The following is a 20,933-nucleotide window of genomic DNA, read 5'->3' on the forward strand; positions in this document are numbered from 1 at the left end:
CCACTTAAAAAGGTGAAACAGAACTGAAGATTCCAAACCATTAGCCAACTCAAAGAACGCAGGGAAAGAGGGAACGATAGGCAGAGGACAGCAAGAGTAACGAGCCGAGATGTCTGTTACTGGAGCACTGGAGCAGGTGGCCTGGCAGGAAGGAAGCCTGCGTTTGAGGCCAAACCTGGGCAGGCAGTTTGGAGGTAAATACCAGGTGCTTCCGAGCAAAGGTATAAACAAAAAAGGGAAACAAACCAACCAAAGAATTGTTTCACTATTTTTTCATGAGAAATTACAGAATTTTGCTACTGACGGTGAAAACAAGGTAAGGCAGGTGAGCGGAGCGCAGAGCAGGCAGGGAGGGTGCAGCCCGCAGCCGGCCCCCAGGGCACCTCCCTGCGCCCAGGCGAGGGGCCTCCCGTGCCTCCAGCTGGGACAGCGGGTGGTCAGAGCACGTGCCTGCCAGCCCCACGCCCTGCCCCGGGAGCCTCTGGGTGCGGCACACTTGTCCATCTATGGTCAGTGGCCGCGGTGAGCAGAGAAGGGTCTAGTCTACACACAGGGCCAGAGGTCTGAGGGCAGGTCCTTGCCTATGACTGACGTGCCAGCCACACTTGTCTGTTTATTGTAGTGACACACACACAAATCAAAATTTCCCGTGTTAATCACTTTCAAGCATACAATCCGGTGGTGTCAATTATTCACAATGCTGCGCTCCAGTCACCATCATCCACCACCACAAGGTTTTCATCAAACTCAACACAAACTCTGCACCTGCCTCCATTTGCCGGGCTGCTGTAACAAATACTACAGACTGGGTCAATTAAACAACAGGAATTTTCCGTCTCACCGTTTTGGAGGCCCGAGGTCAGCTATCAGCAGGCTATGCTCTCTCCGCAGGCTGTAGGGCTCTCGGGGTGGCTCCCCGCAATCCATAACCGGAGCCTCGCCTGGGAGGCAGCGAGCCCGCAGCCCCGTCTCCACTGCTGCGAGGTGGGGCCACGTGGCCGGGGGCAGGTACACGGCGTGCGAGCAGGGTCACCTGTTCACTACCAGCCCTGACCTCACGCCCTGCACCTGCTCTCTTCCCCACCTGCCGGCCGGCCCCGCAGAGACTGGGCGCTGAGGAAAGGGCGGAGCCACAGGCTGGAAGGAGTGGGATCCCCTAGCAATGCCTCCTGCCCAACCGGCACAGCTGACTGCACTTTCATGGAGCGAGACACAAAAGCACTTAAATCAAGTCCTATTGGGTCAAGCCACTAAGATTTGGAGGTTGCCTGTTGCTCAAGTTAGCAGGATTTTAATTAACATGGAACAGGCTTCAGTCATACATAGATGTCCCCGCAGAGACAACAAGCTTGCAATATGAAATTAAGCTTCTACTTGTAAAAAAAAATTAAAAACAGAAAATTCCCGGCATCAGCAAAAGGACAATTCCATTATCTCCAACTTCCAGGCATTAAGGTTTAAAAAATTCCCAGTGTTTGCCCTTAATCACAACACCCTTTAGTATTTATAAGAATGTTAATACTAATATAGTGGAAACCATCCGACCAACAGGTGACAGAAAGTAATAGGATAAAATATTAAACGCAGGCACTCACTAAAATTCTTATAAAAGCCCTGTAAGCCCTCTACCAAGAAAATGCATCAAACTCATTTTATTACCTGCCTTATTAGCTCTCAAAATGTTTGCATATTTAAGCCTTGTCTTGTTAAAGAAAGCCTTTCCTTTCTCCTTTATGGGACATTTATTTTATTGTGTGTTAAGCCAACAAGAGAAAAATCTGACTTTAATATGTGTTTTAATATAAATTTATGCATGAGTCTCAAGGATATTTTTTCCTATAATTGCAAGTCAAAGGGTTTCTTTCCTGCAGACACCAGCAAAGGTTGTTAAAATAGCTTTACAATTGGCCCTCCCCAACTGATGAAATTTCTGATTTAGTTGCTCTCATTATTACCCAGGTATTAATCTCTTATCACATTGTAGTAACCAAACGAGAAATTGAAAAGGTAAAAAACTGGCAACAATCACCCATGGAATTAATGTGAACATCTGTAAGAAGGAGATCCTAGATAATCTAGACAGCTACACATTTGACTTCCTTTGTCTACTGCCTGATCCCCTGTGTCGGGGGAGGCAGCAGCTTAAGCTCACTGTTGATCATACCCAGACTGGACCCAGCCTACTGGCTCTGAGCTCAGGCTCAGAATTTAGATGGTGTGCACATAAATCCAAGCTCTGCCTCTTACGTGCTCTCTATTCCTAGGAAAATTTTGCAGGTGTACTGATGTACATGTGAGGATGAGGCAACATAAGGAAGGCAGAGCTAAGAGAATCTGCTAAGAGTTTCATAGAGAAATCAAATAGGAGCTCTGATCAAGCCTTGCCTGAAAACCACCCTGCTGCCCTTATTTTTCATTTGTGTACCAAAAATTACTTCTACTGATTAAATCAGACTGAGAAAGGATTTATGTTTCATGTAACTGAAAGTATACTAACCACTGTAGGTCCACATCCAATAGTACTTGGCCTTTCTGATAAATTTGGACTTTTTGGGTGAATAGTCACAGCCCTTATTGCATCACTGACCCTGCATTTTCTGCCCAGTGGAGTGCAGTGCTCTGACCTTTGGGCTGCTCTCATTGCAAAGAGAGGAAGAAAATGAAAACTAAGGAGAAGGAAAGAGCCTTGCTCAAGAAAAATAGTATAAGGTGCAGGGATTGCAAGGGGATTGAGACACTGAATGTGAGAAAATATTACCCCACATGCTGACGGTTCCCCTGTGTTCTTCCCCATCTCCTGTTTTATTTCTGTCCAGAGGGTCTACTCCTCTGCTCAGAAGCCTCCTTTGGTTCTCTTTGGTTAGCAAATCACCCAGGCTATCTGCACATGTCAATGGCTGGGTGAGAGGAGCGTGGGTCATGGATAGAATCATCTTTTCCAAACTCCTCTCTGAATTCAAATATCCATTCAAAAGGAAAGGGTTAGCAGCAATCTTGCAATCTATTCTCCCCCTTTACTGGAGACCCTCCGGAGTGGAAGGAAGGACACCCCTCCAACAGCCCAGGAAACAAGCTCTCAGGACATAGCACTGCCAGTTAAAATACAGGATTCCAGTTAAAGTTGATTTTCAGTTGAAAATGGGTATTTTTTTAGTATAAGTATGTCCCAAATATTGCATGGGACATACTGACCCTAAAAAAGTGATGCATTGTTTATCTGAAATTCCAATCCAACTGGGCATCTTATATTTTTATTTGTTGAATCTGGCAACCCTTTGGGAGACCCTCTGTCAAATCCAGTAACAATCACAAGCGGGAAAGTCCTCGGCTGTTCGCAGGTTGTACCTCGTCTGTCTGGAACTGCATATGGTGAACACACCTGGAATTAGGCATTTGTCAAACATGACTTTGTGCAAACATCACAAAAGTTATATAACTCTCAGAATTTAAAATGAAGGTGTTTCCTGGCCAAACAGCTCCCTTAAGTCATCAAATACAAGCACATGTTGGTGACCACACAGATACCCCACGCCCATCGCCCTGAAGGAACCTGCTGCAGGGTGTGGCCGGTGGACAGCCTCTGCCTGGCCCCTTGGGCTCCCTGGCTGCATGCATATCAGGCTGTGCTTCTCCCAGGCTGATCCCAGCCAGTGGCAGGGCACGGTGGTGGTCCTGAACCAGGTGTTCCTGCCCAACACAGCTGTCCCTGGTGGGCATCCCGGGCTCCCCACTGGCCTAGCCAAGGCTTTCTCAGAACCACGGTCTGGGGCTCCATCTGCCCAACCCTTCCCCTCTCCTTCCATGGATGGCGGACCTGCTTCACACAAGAAGGCACTCCCTGCTCCTCCAGTCCCCCCACCCATGCCCTTTATAAGCATTTCTCCTAGTTAAGCTCTTGCATGCTTAATTCCCTTTGCCCATGTGCCTTGGAGGAAGCAAACTGCCAGAAAATGCATCACCTGGAGACCTCCTTGCGCTAACTCGGCCAGAGCATGTCTTAATGTGTCAAGACAGGACCTGGGGAGCTGGGCTGGGGGTCCTGGACCTGCTTGCATCACCTGTGCTTCATGACGTCATGATTACTTGTACCTTTGAACTTGTCAGTAAAGCTTGCTACTGGGTAAGATGGATGATTCCTGTGTGTCTGATCTGACAATCCAAACCTTCCTTTTATCTCATCTGTTTTCTCTCCCCCCTCCAACCAGGATTCCACTAAACACCAATGGCTCAAATACTTAGAATCAGATGACTCAGCACAGTTTTTCATGAAATGGCACAAATGACAAATTGACAAGTCATAATCCACTCCTCATAAAATTAGGTGATCCATTTCTGTTCGGCGTGACTCTGTCAATATTCACAAGAGTCATTTTCCAGGGCTGGACCACGTGGATTAAGGCAGAATGGTGGCCACATTCATATTCTTAGGGTGACCCCGCATGATCACTCAGGGGACCCAGGATCCTCCCAGTTCTGCTGTCCCCTATACCTCAGACCTCTCCATCGGCCAACAGACTAGGGAAAAGAGAGTGCGAAGGTGAGCACTGAGCAGGAGGTCCTAGGACCACCACCCAGAAATGTGCCCATCACATTCCATCAGCCAGAACTCAGTGTGTGATGCTGGAAAGCACCACTGAGCTGGGTGTCCAGGAGGAACAGGTGATGTTTGGGCACCAATCACCAGTCTCTGTCACAGTAGCACTGCCAATCCCACTGATGATACAATCAAAGGAGATAATGCAAGTGAAGCACTTAGCTCTGTGCCTGGCTCAAGGTTTAATACATATTTGCTATTTTTGGTGTGCAAATTCAATCTGCAATATTTGCAAATTCCTGGCACACAGTCAGATGTCCCATAAGCATTTGCTAATATTGTTATCATCATTATTATTAGGACATTATTTCACAGATGTTTTATATGAGCTCCTTCCTGGTAGGTCAGAGAACCTGGAGTGGGATAAAAGTGCTCCTCCTGCAAAGAGAAATGGTGCAAATGGTTTGACGCCATATTTCTGGAGACACATAGATAAGAAAATGTTTCAAGTGAAAACATAGCTTCCTTGGGACCAGCTATCTCTGAACATACAATGGCAGTTACAGCCAAGACTCCACGTCTTCCACAAACCCCTAAACCATCCCTGTGGAATTAGCCTAAAAAACATTGTCATATGTGGAGGCAGAAAAGAGAATTCAATTCAGATGCTGTGAAAACTTAGGAGGTAACAGACGATCCCTTCCTTTCATCTCCAAAGGAGGAAAGAGGATAAAATAGATTATAAATGTCTAGGGCTACTGGCAGAAACAGACCAAAAAAAATTCGATTCATCAGCTTTTACCTAAAATCCTTATTATAGCAAACAGTGGTTATTAGATAAAGATGGTTCAAGTATCCTCCAGAAAGAAGCAATGGTGCTTTCAACCCATTTTAGCTGGTTAAGCTTTCACAGATTAAAAGCCTTTTAATAATATCTGCTGAGAAATTTCTTTCTCCCTGTGCAATACAGAAACAAATTCATTGTACTGCCATTATTTGAAGCCTGGGCCCAGAAGATAATGGTCTCGGCTTTATAAAGTTTGATGTAGATAGAGAGTATGCCCCAAAGGATTGGCAGTACAATTCTGTTCAAGAGGCGTTCGGAGATTCAGATGTTTATCTGCATTTCGGGACGTAGAGAGACGTGTTTCTGGCCATCAGCTTGCCCGGGAGTGGTTTCATCTCTTCCTGACACCATGACAGTGACACGGAATTTTATCTCCAAGGAGCAGGGTCAGGTGACTCAACACAAGGAAACCAAGGGCTCTGATGAAGGATAAAGGGCTTTCCTGCCCTGGCAGGTACATAAGATTGAGGTGGAAGCCAGAGAAGTGTGCTGCCTTCAAAGAAAGCTAGAACTGCTTCAGCCGAGGCTTTCTCCAACTGCCCTGACTTCGGGACTCCCCAAAACACCCTTGGGGGTGAATCAGCTTTTCAGGGTGGGCCACATACCAGTGTCTCCCTCACCTGCCTCCCCTGGAGAGAGATGCTCTCACATGGGTACAGCTTTGTCTTCTCTCCAGCACCTGGACCTGCTCGGAGAAACTTCTAGAAATATAACCCTTCTCTGGGCAGAGTTAAGAGCTCATCACATGCCAACCTCCAAAGCCCCTCTCTTCTCCCCTCCTCCCTCCCTTCTCTCTTTCCTGTTAGCCCTTATCTCATTCTCCTCTCTCTCTCACTTGAACATAACTAGACTTTGAATTTGGGGGCATTTGGGACTGTCCCTAAATATCATAAAAATCGGTCCCCTTTGCCAAGATCACTAGCCTATGATCATACATGCTTTCTACTTAACATGTGCTGCCAACAGCAGAAGACACTCAGTTCCCGTCTAGAATATATGAAAAGCTGGGCACCAATTATAGGTCAAGACTCGCCAGTACCCACACACACACATGCACGCACATGTGCACATACCACACACACAGCTGAAATCTTGTGTAGCCATTTGCAAAAAAAAAGGCTGAATCCTTTCATATTCATAACATAAAAATAGTGCAGCTTTAACCTATGACACCCCTAAAGCATTTCTTTTAAAACGATCATATTTAAGTGAGTATGCTAGGAGACAAAACAGAAGTTCCCCCATTTCACCCTCTATTTTAAGAGAGGGTGCTCTTTTCTTCTCATGGGAGCAAAGTCTAACATTACGGCAGAAATCTGAGAACAGATTTTACAATCCCTCCCCAGGTCAGAGTTACATGGCATAGGATTAAAAATGTGAAGCCACAGTGGAGATGCTACTTTCAATTTGGTGGGAAATAAAAGAACATCACATCAGTTATTGTGGAAATGCAGCTGTAAGTGTAATTTGTAATTAATAAGTGTAATCTGTAATTGTGTGCCTATTAGTAAATGTAATTTGATTCCAACTTCGCTGAGCCTTGAAATAGGAACCGTGAGTCTTGGGAGAATCTACAGAGCATCTGAAGTACCTAAATAGCAGACAACTCTTACCCACCCTGATAATCTTTTTTTTTTAATTTCAAGACCAGAAGGAATATTTCATGGCATACAACCGGTAAATCAGTAAATAAATAGGAAATACAGCACGGCTTCCTAGAGCTAAACCTGATCTGGCCAGAAATAAAACATGTAAGCTTGGATATTGCAGGACATGATCACTCAGCAAATTCCCAACCAGAGACCAAGGGGATTGCGGGGGGGGGGGGGGGGGGGGGTGCGGTCGCAGTTGATTTATCTGGGGGGGGGGGGCGGCCAGTTGCTGAACCCTCGGCTCTCGGCGTTGCTCGGAGGGTACCGGCAGCGGGGGCTCTTTCCCGGAGGCGAGGGCGAGGCGGGGGACTGGGCCCGGTCCCCGGCGGAGGCGTGCAAGGTGTGGAGGGCGGCGAGAAGGAACAGGCAGGACATGGTTCTTTGAGGGTGAAGAAGCCAAGAGAGTTTATTAGGGGTGAGCACAGGTTATATAGGCTGGCATAGAGGGCGGGGGTTGTTACAAGTCAATGCTGAGGGGATAAAGGCTAGGATTGGTTCTGAGAGGGTGCGGAGGTTAGGATTGGTTCTAAGAGAGCACGGAGGTTGTTTGAAAAGGGGCGGGAGTTGCTCTGGCAACGGTGTCTGGCAACAGTGTATGCGCACTGGTGGTGATGGGAGTTGCACTGGCAACGGGGAGTGTCCGGGCAAGATAAGGGGGTGGGGAAAAGGCGGTTCCCTCCGGCAAGCCTCCCCTAACAGTGGTATTTTGGGTGAGGAAATGGGGCCTGCCTCCGGCCTCACTTTCCCAGGCCTGGGGGGCTGTGGAGGGCGCTGTCGCCCGTGCCCACCACCCTCCCCAGGGGCGGATCCGGTCCCCTGGCCCAGGCCCGCCAAGTTGAAGCACGTAATCAGTGTCCCGCGGGGGGGGGGGGGGGGGGGGCCTTGTCTTTCCAGTTTCTGACACCCCATTACGACTTCTGAGACACCTGTTTCTTTTACTAAATACTCATTTCCCTTTAAGCTAAGTCAAGGTGGTTTCCATGACTTGGAACCAAAGAGCCCCCCACCTTGGTAGGGGCCCAGGAGTCGTGCACTGCTGTAACGTCTCCAAACTAGATTAACCCCATTGATGAAGCAAAAACCAGAGAACAAATGGATCCAGCCATGGCTCAACATAGTTAATTTTTCCCTGAAAAAAAAATACAAGGCTGAAGTCACAGATGGTCCTAGCTGCCAAACTGGATCTCAGATGTGTTTACTTGAGACTACCTCTATACTGCTTGCAAAGTAACCCCAACTGTAAATCGCTCCACCTGCAGCTCTATAACCCCTCCCATTAAATGTCTAAGGGAAGTCACCAATCTTGGGAACTGGGGTGCCGTCTCCATGCAATAGCTGGAATATGATCAGTCTCCTTATTTGTCTGTTTTTTGTTTTTGACGGTCAGCAAACTTCAGGTATGGCTGGATCCAGGGGGAAAAAAAAACAGACCCTCTTTTTTTCTTGGCTCTCCTTTCCTTTCATGTTGGTAGAGATTCAACTAATCTCACCCACCCCTCCCACACATATACATATAGAGAGGGGGAGAAACGGCATCTCTTTGGCAACCTTTCCAAATTATGTTTACTCATAAATCTCACTGGACAAAACAGGGTCACACGTTCCTCCTTCAAAAGCTCCCAGTAGCCTCACAGTGGGGAGCTCTAATCAACCAGGGCTGTGTCCATGGTCTTCTGCAGAGCCAGAGGGAGGGTGTCCCGGGCTGACTGTGCGTTGCTTTGCTCGGGGCTGTCCTTTATTTATACCTGTGGACGTGGAGATCCATCTGGTGTTCCTCTCACTAATCCAGTGTCTGGGTTTGTTGCATATGTTATATAGTATCCTAAGTCCGCCCCACAAGGACTACATGGACAAGAATAAAATCTGAGCTGTTTCGAGAAGAATCAGGAAGAGATGGTGGCCAAGAAAGCGAATAAATAAGGTCATAATGATACCCATTTATTCTCCTCTGTAGAGCACAAATGGGACATCCATCATGAATTGGTCCATCAGTATTTCCTCCTTCCTAGAATTTCCACATTTGTCTTTGATACATTCATGTTTTGTGCACGTATCTGTTAATAAAGACTTTATTTATTCATTAGTCGTCTTGAGGGCAGTGATCATATCCTATCCATCCTTCTACCTCTTGTACCTGTATATGGCCTGATATCTTTATTAATTCATCCATTCATTCAATAACTGATTATCGCATGCCTCCAATTCCTGAACCCAAGGTAAGAGCTAGGGATACACGATGGGTTAAACCAGATCTGATGCATCTCCATGGAGGTCACAGCTCCAGCAGGGAAACAATCAGGAATCAAATCCTCACGCAAATGTGTGTCAAATGACAGTGGACAAGCCCTACGTGGTCCTCTAAGCGTGGGCAAGAGCACGATGGGATAAGAGCTACAAAGGAAGTCTGCATGGTCGTGTAAGAATGTTAATTAGTGTGATTTGGCCTGATTTTGCAGAATCAAAGAAGGCATCCCTTGGGATGTGCTCTTTGAGCTGATCCCTGGAGGGAGAACAGGAGTTAACCAGAAGGCAGGCGACAGTGTCTTTTTTTTTTTTTTTTATGTTTTAAAATATGCATATTGTACATAAAGATCCATATATGAATATATTTTTCTTTGCTCAATAGAATTAGCAGCAGTTAAAGAAATTATTGTGGTCACAATTTGTATTATTTCCAAACACATCACATATCTTCTGTCAACACAAGACATTTGGAAAACACCTTTTGATAAAAATATCCCCACCAAGCATGTAACAGTAAACATGTTCAGGCACAACAGTAAAACAATTAGTATTTAATAATCCAGACAACAGGGCACAGAACATACCTAACCGCCTAAAGTCACCTCCCCACCACCACCACCAAAGGCGGCACGTGCCAACAGGAGTGGAAGAGAAGGCCAGTGTGGCAGGGAGGTGCCCAGGCACAGCCCAGGCGTGACCGGCTGCAGAGTTGAGGGGGACGGGGCGGGGAGTGGGGAGCAGGAGAGGCCAGCAGTGGGAAACCCAGGCTATAGGCCTGGAGGAGGAGGTGTGGGTAGAAAGGGGTAATAGGATAAGATTTGCATTTAAGAACCACCCCTCTGAATACAAAGTAGAAAACAGATTCAAGGGGCCAAGAAGAGATGTGGGAAGCTCAGTTAGACGGTTCCAGTCCATGTAAGAGGCACTGGTAGCAACAGCTCAAGTGGGAGGAGGGAAAATAAGCTGAAATGGAGGGACACAGAAGGAACCTGACTGTCACATGCACGAATGTCCATTTAAATAATTACCTCTCAGGCATTCAATTGAATGCTCCTTCTTATTTATGACCCTAGAAATATTTGAATAAAAATGGATGCATAAATGAAAGAATTTGACAAATTTAAACAGGTTTCTTTATTGCTGGACATCTTAATATTTAATATGTTGTGTACTGTGAATTGCTAAAACAAAAGATACATCCTTCGACAAGGCTAAACTTTGCTTGAGCTCCATGTTGTACCCCAAGAAAAAACACATTCCTGATCTTAGTCCATTCCTATGGGTGTGAACACATTGTAAATAGGGCCTTGTGAAGATGTTATTCCCAGTTAAGGTGTAGCAAACCGAATCCAGTTGGGTTTTACTCCGTATCACTGGAGGCCTTTATAAACAGACAGAAAACCACGTGGAGAAGCTGGAAGTCAAAGGAATCTGCAGGAGAAAGGAGAGGACGCCACCATGTGCATGGCCATGTGACAGAGAAGCCAAGGACCAAGCATCGCCAGCAGCCAGCCCCAGGATGCCAGTCTTTGGGGAGAAAGCATTGACTTGCTAATGCCTCTATTTTGGACTTCTCCTAGCCTCAACACCATGAGCCAATAAAGTGCCATAGTTTAAGCCAACCCACTGCATCATATTTGTTTTAGAAGCCAGGGAGCAAATACACCCCGTGATCCTAGAAAACACTGACTGTTAAGAACCCTCGTGTTCCAGGAAGCAGCTGACTGCAAAGACCCCTTTCCCCATATGACACAGCTCAGACTCTCAGATGCCCCCACCCCTTGTTTACCTATCAAAGACCAGACACAGACCCTGTGATTTCTCCTTCTTCGCCTCCTAAAGGATTCACTGAACAACTTGTGCCCACGGATCAACAGCAGCAAAACGCTTGTTAAGCAAATTGTGGTCGTTTCTCTCCCTCCTTGGCCAGAGCCAGCGGGTAACCCCTTCTGGGAGCCGCCTGGCCTCGGGGAAAACACTGTCTGAGCCCGTGTCCCATCCAACCACCTCACTCCCCTCCCAGACTCGGCTCTTTCTAACCTTGGCCACTCCTCTCTAGAAGAAAAACCCTTCTGGGCTAACCCTGGAGTCCCCTGCAGATCTTACCGTCACAGCTTTCTCCTATTCCAATTTTCCCCTCCCCCATGGCAACCCCCTCCTCCACTGCAGCTTGTCACATCAAGCCTGGCTAATTTATGAGTCTTTCTAACTTTGACCCCAGGCATCAAGGAAGGTTGACAAAGAAGGAAAAGGAAATCTTAAGGATAAGGCAAATGCCACCTTCAAACATCACACCCAACCTTACTCAGAAGTAAATACAAAAACAAAACAAAAAAAACCACACATTTACACGTCTCTTTCCAGACTTCTTTCTATGCATTTACACATGCATACATATGGAAAAGACACATATCATTGTTTTTATTATGTTTTCACAAGTGATAATGAATAGCTGACGACTCCGAAGCACTGCTCTGTGCAATTTACATATTTTATCCCATTTAGACGTCATATTCATCCCATAAAGCCTTGCCAAAGCTCTGTTCTGAAACCTGAGAGCGGGAGGTGACGGGCACCAAGCAGCCGTGGCACCTGGCAGGCACCCAGTGCAGTAGCTGCCTGGTTTCCACTTTCCTAACCTGGCCCCCGCCTCAGCCCAGTGAGGACACTGGCTCCAAACTGGTTCTGAGATGGGGTCTGAGAGCAATCGCAGGCCGAGTTCCTCCTGCTCCCTCACTCCCACCAACCCAAACCTTGAAATGATCATTCGAACCTAGTGTATTTCTAGCAACAGGGTTGAGGACTGCAGAGAAGAATTTCCACCACTTTCTTTGCATTTCTGTGGCTGAATTTACTTGCCTTTGTGACCCCCACTGCACCCCACTTTGGACTTCACTGGCTTTCATAAACGTAACCTTGGGCAGTAGGGACACACCCCCAGAGCCAGCAGCCCTAACTCCAGGTGGTTTTCCGATGACGGGCTCAAGGACATGCCCTGATCTCCACACAGACCCCTCTGTCTGGGTCCCACCCTCTCCGCCATGCCCCACGTACCTCTCTCTGGGGCACAGGCTCGTTCTGCTGCTCCAGACTGCGCCGGCCCTTGGGAGTCCGGGCAGAGCCAGGCCTAGCTGCTGACACACCTGGGCCGCCCTCCAGACCCAGGAATCCCCTGCTCTGGGGTAAGGAGGCTCCCCTGCCTAGAGACACCACAGAGCCACATCTTCTTGGAGGTGACACCTTCTCCCAGAGCTCTCCCAAGGAAAGTGGCCTCAGTTCCTCTAAGAGTGATGCTCAACTCCCAGGGGCCTCACTGGCCACTCCAGGGAAAGCAGGTGCTCGGGATGAGACGGCCTCCGAGACGCTTAACACAGCCTCAGCCTGCAAAGAACAAACACCTGACAGCAGCACCTGAGCAGACTTAGAGGCGGCTCCTCCCCAAGCCAAGCCTTGAGATGACACAACTGGCCAACCCTGTAATTGCAGCTTCATAAGAGACCCTGAGCCAGAAGCATCTGGAAAAGCTGCGCCTGAATTCATGACCAACAGAAACTTGAGATAGTGTATGACGTAAGCCCCAACATTTGGGGGTAATTTGTTACACTGCAGGGGATAATTGACTCCCCTGGCCCCTTCCTCACTGACACTCAAAGCCCAGAACTGGGTCTCTTTGTGCTCTCTGCTTTCCATAGGTGACCCTTTCCCCTCGAGGCTGTGATATCCATATCTAGTCCCAGGCTGACCCCCAAATGTGCAGGCTCTAGGGCAAGAGGGGAAAACAGAGCCCCCCTTACCACTGTGCTTAATGAGTTAAATTGAATCAACCTAAAGAGCTGTGGGATATGTTCTATCCTCCTCCTTTGACAAGTATACCTTCATAATAACATAAGAATTTTTTGAACCTCTTCAAGTTCTGCCTCAGACAGTGTTGATGTGGGGAAAAGCAGCCTCCAGGCCCAGCCAACTCCCCTTCCCAGGCCCCTCCCACCCCAGCCCCATCACGGGGGGTGGGTGTGTGTGTGTGGGGGGTGGCTCAGCTCACAGGTGCATTCCAGCCATGCATCCAAGATCCTTCTGTAACTGTAGAGAAAGAGCCGCCCCTTGGCTGTCCTGGTGCCCAGGGGCACACGTAATGTGGCAGGGTCCACAGTCAGTAGGGCGACCAGTTAAGGGGCCCTCACAGGTGAGTCATGGGGGAAAGGCAGGTGCTGGGCAGCCAAGCCCCTGCAATGCCACCCTTGGGCTGCGATGCACCTAAGAGAACACAGCCCGTGGGCACAGGGCCTGGTCATTTGGGACAACAACAGGAAGTGAGTGCAGCTCATCAAGCCACAGGCCCTGTGTGAGTTGCTGAGGCTGTCAGAACAAAGACCACAGATGCAGTGGCTCAAAACAACACAAACATAGTATCTTATAGCTCTGGCTGTCAGAAGTCTCACATGCACCTCCTTTGGTCAAAATGGCTTACCTTAAACTTACTGTCCTAGGGGAGCCTCTGTGGATGGTGGGATCTGGGCATGGAATCGGGTGCCCCAGGCCTGGTTCAGACCCTGCCTCCAGCCCTGGCAGCTGTGTGACCCTGAGAACCACGCTGTCCCTCTCTGTGCCCAAACGTCCTCATGGGTCAAAAGAGACACCGGCAGCACATGGGTGTGTGGGAGGACCAACCAGCTGAGCCACCTGGAACGCTTAGGATGTGCTGGGCAGGACGTGCACTGTACAGGGGTGGCTAAGAAAGTACTGAAACTAACAGTAATGAAAACGATAACCTTTTCCCGATAACAAAGCTGGCAAGGACTGCATGGCTGGCCGGGCCACAAATAAAATGTGGTCGTCTTGGGGCTGCCCTCTGGCATGCAAGCAGCAACGAGCTCAGAGGCTCCAGGGCCCGCTGTGATGTCCCACGCTCCCCAAGCCTGCTTCCTCCAGTCATCATCTTTCAGCAGAGGGCTCCACCCAACTCCAGTGGGTGAATGGAGATGAGAACCTGGAAACCAACCTCGCTCATTCTCTTTCTCTACAAGTCCAGGCAGCTCCACCTTCAAAGTGCAGCCCCAACCCAGCCCCTCGCCCGGCCCAAGCCGCCAGCGCCTCTAGTCCAGGAGCCTGCAGCAGCCCCTGCCTCTCCCTCCTCCTCCCCGGCCCCCCTCAGACCCTCCTCCTGCAGCAGCCAGAGGGGCCTGTTAAATCGGGAATTGCATCACGGCCATCCCATAACCTCCCGTGGGCTTCATCAACCCCAGAGAGAAACCTTGATTCCTCGCCAAAGCATCCAAGGCCCTACACGAGCTGTCCCCTGCTGTCCTCAGGCCTCGCCTCCCACCCTCCTCCCCACACCGGCCTCTCCCTCCTCCTCAAAACCACCAGGAAGGCATCAAGATGTCCCCACCACCGGCCCTTCCCACTCTTAGCCTGGATTTCCTATTCCCCCTGCCCCGCTCCCTTCTTGTACACCAGGGGTCGGCAAACTCGATTGGCAAAGGCCCAGGGGGGAACCGCCTGTGGCTGGGTGAGCCCCACGGCCCCTGCCCCCCGACTCAACACTGCCCTCATAGCATGACAGATCCCCAGGCTGCATGCAAACAAGTGAACGGGCTGTGTTCCAATAAAGCATTATTTACGGACACCGAAATTTTAATTTCAAAAATATTCCCTTGGCAGGAAATAACTTTTTTATTCTTTTCAAAAGTTTAAAAATTGAAGGATAAAAACCATTCTTGGCTTGCAGGTCAGATAAATACAAGTGGGGGCTGCGTTTGGCCTGTGGGCTGCGGTTTGCAGGTGGGCTCACATGCAGCCCCTCAAGGAGGTCATCTCGGAGCACCCTATGAAGGGCCCCCTCCTCACCCTCACTGGTGACTTAGTTCGCCAGGTCTGCTAGGAAAGTACCACCCGCTGACTGAACAACAGGGGCTCCCTGTCTCATGGTTTTGGGGGTTAGAAGCCTGACATCAAGGTGTGGGCCAGGCCATGCCTTCCCCGAAGGCTGCAGTGTCCAGGGGCTGTCTGGCTGCAATCCTTGGGGTTCCATCTCGCTCTCCTGGCGTATTCTCTTCCAGTTACTGCTGAATTCCGACTTCTCCCTGTGGCTTTCCCAGACCATTTTCTGATTCCCTATCTTTATAAGGCCTCTGGTAATACAGATGAAGACGCACCCTGATCCGATCTGTCCACACCTCAACCAAGAACAGCATCCTCTGCAGGCCCTGCCTACCGGGACAAGGATGATGACAAAGAGCCCGTCTTCTGCTGGGTCATGACTTAATCTCCTCTGCCTGGCCACCCCCTCAAGCTACTTAATTCACAACACTCACCCCATCCTGACACTTACTGTGTGACCCTGGGCTGGTTACCTAGCCCCCCGAAGCTCGTTCCCCTCATCCGTGTTATCAGGACACAAATAATAAGAGGAGCTGCCTCTTAGGATTATGGGAAGGATTAACAGAGTGAAAATATCGGAACACCCCTGCAAGAGCACCTGCCACATGGTAAGGGTCGGGTGACAGCCACCAGATGCCTGGCTCAGCCCAGGGCACCACCTTCTTAGGGCAGAGCCAGCTCTGCTCTCCTCTCCAGTGTGTCCTCAGCACTGGCCCTGGGTCAGCCCACGGATGGCACCCAAGAAACAGCTGTCAGTCAGATAAATGACGGGAAACCCGGGTGCAGGTGATGCTGACCATTTGCAAGACTGAAACACAAACATGTTCATCAGAAACTGTGAAATTCCACTGCAGATCCTTTCTCTAAATGCAGCCCTTCAACCTCAAGTTGCCCTTCATTTTGTCAATTTTCCCAAAGGCACAGAGACCTTCTTTGACATTGTTCCTGTTTTACTCCCACAACAAACTTTTTTTAAAAAGCAATCCTGTCTATTGAGTGGATGCACATTTACAAAGGAATAAACAGATGTCTCACATTACTATAAGAAGGCTTTACTCTTTTACTCAAATTTAATTTTATTTTCCTGTTTAATGCATATCACTAAATCCTATGGAATAGACTTTAGACAAATAATGCAATTTCACAAGTTTCTGCTCTGGAAACTCTGCAGAATTTAGACAGAAGACACTCCAGCTGCCATTTTCAATTTGTCCTTGGGACAAATGAGTTTCCAGCATTTTATTCCAAGTAAATTTTGTCCCCAAGTAACCCTCTGTTTGGCTCACCGAGGCCTAGAAGAGCAGTGATAACAGGAAATGTCATCCTTGACCTGACCCTGTGGCCACCAGCACATCTGCCTCCACCCTGTGCTCTGGGGGGCTGGACAGGCCCCCCGCTTCTCTCAGGGCTGGAAACCTATCCTGCCCCTTGGTCTGCAGACTTGGAAATGGGGCCAAATGTCTCAACTCAAGCATGTCCAGCACCCAGGCAAGTCATATGAACCAGAGGAACATGCTGCTGATTCCCTCAGGGCCACGCTTTTTGGCCTGATAAAAAAGAGGAATTCTCCTTCCTTTCAGGAAGAAATATGAGAAGGCCACTTTTGTGGAACCAGCCGTGCTGTTTGCTTTGGTTTTTCCCACTTTTGACAAACACATGGGTCGACGCAGATTTCATTTTCAATTCTCTTCCAAGACCTCTGACTATCAAGAAGTGCTCTTAGTTTCACGCTCATGGGTCTCTCCAACACTTGGGATTCTTCCTTTTATCAAAGGGAAAAACAGGCCTCAAGTTCAGGGCCTCTGAAGGCAGCTGAGTCTGGCTAGAATTCAACCCCTTTTCCGTCTTTGTTACACATTCTTTAGTGGCCTACTAGTTGTGGCAAGTCATGCTGGTTTCCCTGTTTGGAAGTGACACAAAGTTTCCTTTGAAAATGAATTTATTTTTTAAATGCTGAGACATTTTAAGGAAATAAGTATTTCGGTGATAATTGGCAGATACAATCCTGCCCACAAGAGGGCCTTGGGGGAACATGGAAGTGGCAAACACTGAGATGAGATTACATGAGGGACTGGAGGAGGAGGCGCTGGTGAGGTGGGGAGGAGAGAAGGCCCTCGGGGGGTCCGGGTCAACAGTGCTCAGAGGACACTCGGATGACAATGTGGAGTCCAGCAGGTGCTTGCACACCAACATCAGTGACGGCAATGGCGACTGCAATGGCAGTGCTATTGGATTCCTGCTGCTGCTATAGCAAATTGCCACAAATGCAGGGACTTAGAACAACGCACAATTATCCACTCACAGTTCTGGAGGTCCGAGTCTAAAATCAAGGTGTAGCAGGGCTGTGTTCCTTCCGGAGGCCACAGAGGAGAATATGCTTCCCGGCCTTTTATGGCTTCATGGTCCCTTCCTTGCATCACTCCAGCCAGTTGATTCTGTCCTCACGTGTCCTACTACTAAGTCTGCTCCTCCCCTCCTTTTTAGAAGGTCCCTTCTGGTTATACTGGCCCTCTTGGAGACTCCAGGATAATCACCCCCATCTCAAGATTCTTGGTAACAAAACAAGGTTTCAGTGGTAGTAGATTTCAGTAGAGTCGAGAGCCTGTCCCGGAGGTTACTCCTATGCAAGCTCCACCTAGATATGCCAAATGGCCACAGTAGGATAAGCCCAAGTCAACAGTAGTCCCAAAAACCCTAAAGAATACCTGGATCCCTTTCTGAGACTCTGAAAGTTTCACTCACTAAGTTTATTCTTCAGAAACTTAAATCCTCCCAAGTGCTCCTATGCCAGCTAAGTCCCAAAACAGAGAGGCAACAGCCTCTTTAAGAACATCAACTAGATGTGTCCCCCTACCCATAATGTCGACACCCCTTTTTAATATGAACAAGTTAGGGTGGTCACTGCCTGGATATCCCTGAATATTGAGAAAGTGATTAAATGAGAGGAAGGGGAAGCAACAGACAAGGTAGGATTTAACAAAGGATTATAAATACTGAATTTTTATATAAATATGCATATATATACACATATATACACATATACACACATATATACACATATATACATATATATATACATATATATATATATATATGCTAGGGTATTAGCATAGCTAGAAGGAAATAACTGAAATGGTGGAACTGTAACCCATAACATTCTTTGAAATTTGCTCTAAAAAATATTATTAATTTAATCCCACCTGCAAAGCCCGTTGCCATGTAAGGCCACATGGTCTCAGGTTCCAGGGAGTACATAGGGGCACCTTAGGGCTCATTATTCTGCCCCCCCCCCCACTATGGCCCATCCCCAAGGTTCCACTCTCTCCATCATCCTTGCTTTTCAAAGTCTATGAGTGTCTTTCTAGATTGCAGATCTAATTACATCACCCAATTGCTTGGAAACCATTCCTGCCTCCCCATGACTCACCAAACAAAGTCCCAGCTTGGCTGTGATTCTCCAGGCCATTCCTGGTTTCCTGTGCACACTCTGCTCTGGTTAACTGGGATGACCTCGCATTCTGGAAACAAGTTGTCCTTCTCATGCCTTTCCTAAAAAAAAAAAAAAAAAGCTAATACACACAGATTATCTCATAATTTATAAGTAAGGAACGTCAGGTTCTAAAACAGTCAGTATGGGTTAGATCGTGCTGCAGAAACAAACATTCCCCAGAATCTCAATGGCTTAAAATAATAAAAGCATATTTCTCATACTTGCTGCATTGTTCCTATCACTGTATATTAACTGTTACCCCCTTTCATTGATTATTTTATTGATTAGTTGTTTCCATGTTTGTCTTCCCCATTAAATTGCGAGATCCTGCAGACCAGGGATGGTGTCTTGCTCATCTCTGTGTCCTCAGGGGCCATGCCAAGTGGATATTCAACAACCTTTTGTGAGATGCAAGAATAAACCAATGGGCGAATGTGTCTTCTTTGTTGAAGCTTTGCTGGAGGTATTCTGCTGTTTAAAATGAAGCTTGGGCACGGCTCACTGGGTGTTTCAGCCATGGTTCTGTCAGGAAAAGAGAACTCACAATATGAAGCTCAATAGACGGAAGTTAGTTTGGGGAACTAGTCACAGGGGTGTTGGAAGAGGTGCACACAGGAGGCTGAGAGGCAACCCAGAGATGAATAATGCCAGAAGCTACTTCCTCCCCCGGGGCCTGAAGCACGAAGGAGGGAGAGGGTGTCCTCAGGGTTCAGGAGCCAAGGCCAACGGGCAGGAGCTGGAACCTTGGAGCAGGGGCCTCCAGAGAGTGTGGGAATTTCCCAGGGACTCAGAGCCATAGCAGAAGGCACTGCCTGGTGGGAGCTGGACAGTGAGACCACCCAGGTCATGCCAGAGGACTACCTGAGCAGGGACTGGATGGAGAGATCTCCTGCTTCCATCTCACCCAGCTCTCCAGCCCTGCCCCAATGCCTCCGCTTGGTGAAACTTATGTAGAAGCCAGTGGGCACAAGGGCCTGGAGAAAGCAGTCGGCGAGGATGAGCCCCTGAGGAGGAGTAGAGCAGGAGAAGGGCCTGCCACGGGTCCGGTCACAGGCGAGTGTCCAGACTACAGGGAAGTGCAAGGAGGGGCCAGACCTTTGTGTCTCCATAGACTGACTAGTGACAACAAGCCCCAAGAGCTAGAACACCACCAGCTTCCTTCCTCTACTCCAGCTTGTGCCTCCTTGTCCACAGAATGGGACCTGATGGTCCATCTGGGTTCATGAAGACACATTCACAGTCCCTCTACCCATTTCCTACACTGCGCTGAATGCCTCTTGGGCTTTGTCAGGAATGGCGGGATTCAGTGCAGAGCAGGTTGGAGCAGGAGGTAGTTCTGGTGATGTTGATGGTAGGTATTGCAGCCCAGTGACCTCTGGCTCAAGTCCCACCTCCTCTCCAGTGGGAAGGCAGCGCTGAGGTCCAGGGCACACAGGAAGACCTCGCCTGAGCATCTCAGAGTCCCACACCTGCAGTCTCCGTGCTGTCAGGTGAATGCAGAAATGACTTTATCCCTGGCACCAACAGAACCATCCACTTGTACCAAATGCGTGTTCTGCTGCCATTTGGATGCTTGATGGGAAAACCACCCATCCTTGTTCTCCCTGAAAAGAGAAGTCATGATTTCTCTGGTTTCAAAGTTTAGCAGGATCTTTAATATGCTTAGCCTCCATATGGGATACTTTGGTAAATGTGAGAAAAAAGGAAATACCACCATAAAATGGAAACAAAAGGCCCAAAGGAAGGAAGCTAGAGAGTTGTTACTTCTCTTTTCACCATTAAGAAATATTTCCTTCCCCAGGAATACTCTTTGTTTCCCTTTCCAGAGATCCTAAATAGCAGGTGCAGGAAGAAAAAAAAAAAAAAGTATCAACCCTTACTGACTGAAAAATCCAAGCTCCAAACTCCTTGTGGGCACACCAGAGGGCTGGGGAGTATCTGATAGATGGAGTAAGCAGGCATTTGCCCTGGTGATACAGAAAGAGAGCACCCTCTGGGGTGTGAAGAGTGGGGTTCATGTGAACATTTACCTACTTTTCTTTCATTTGAGTGTCCCAATTTCCACTCCTGACTCTTCAGATACACCCATGTTTTTGAGCTAATTGCCTGTGTGGGTTTCCTCCTTATGTCTCTACTTGAGAAAGTTCTTATCTTATTTCAATTCCACCCAGAATTATGTGATCCTGTCTAAATGTCATGGGCTCCTCACCTTTCTGTGAGGTGGTCAGAGAGATGTGAGAGAGCTCCAGCCCAGATGCCTCTTCTAAGTGGCCTCAAAATGGCCAC

This window comes from Choloepus didactylus, chromosome 23 (assembly GCF_015220235.1).
Source record: "Choloepus didactylus isolate mChoDid1 chromosome 23, mChoDid1.pri, whole genome shotgun sequence".
Lineage (NCBI taxonomy): Eukaryota > Metazoa > Chordata > Mammalia > Pilosa > Megalonychidae > Choloepus > Choloepus didactylus.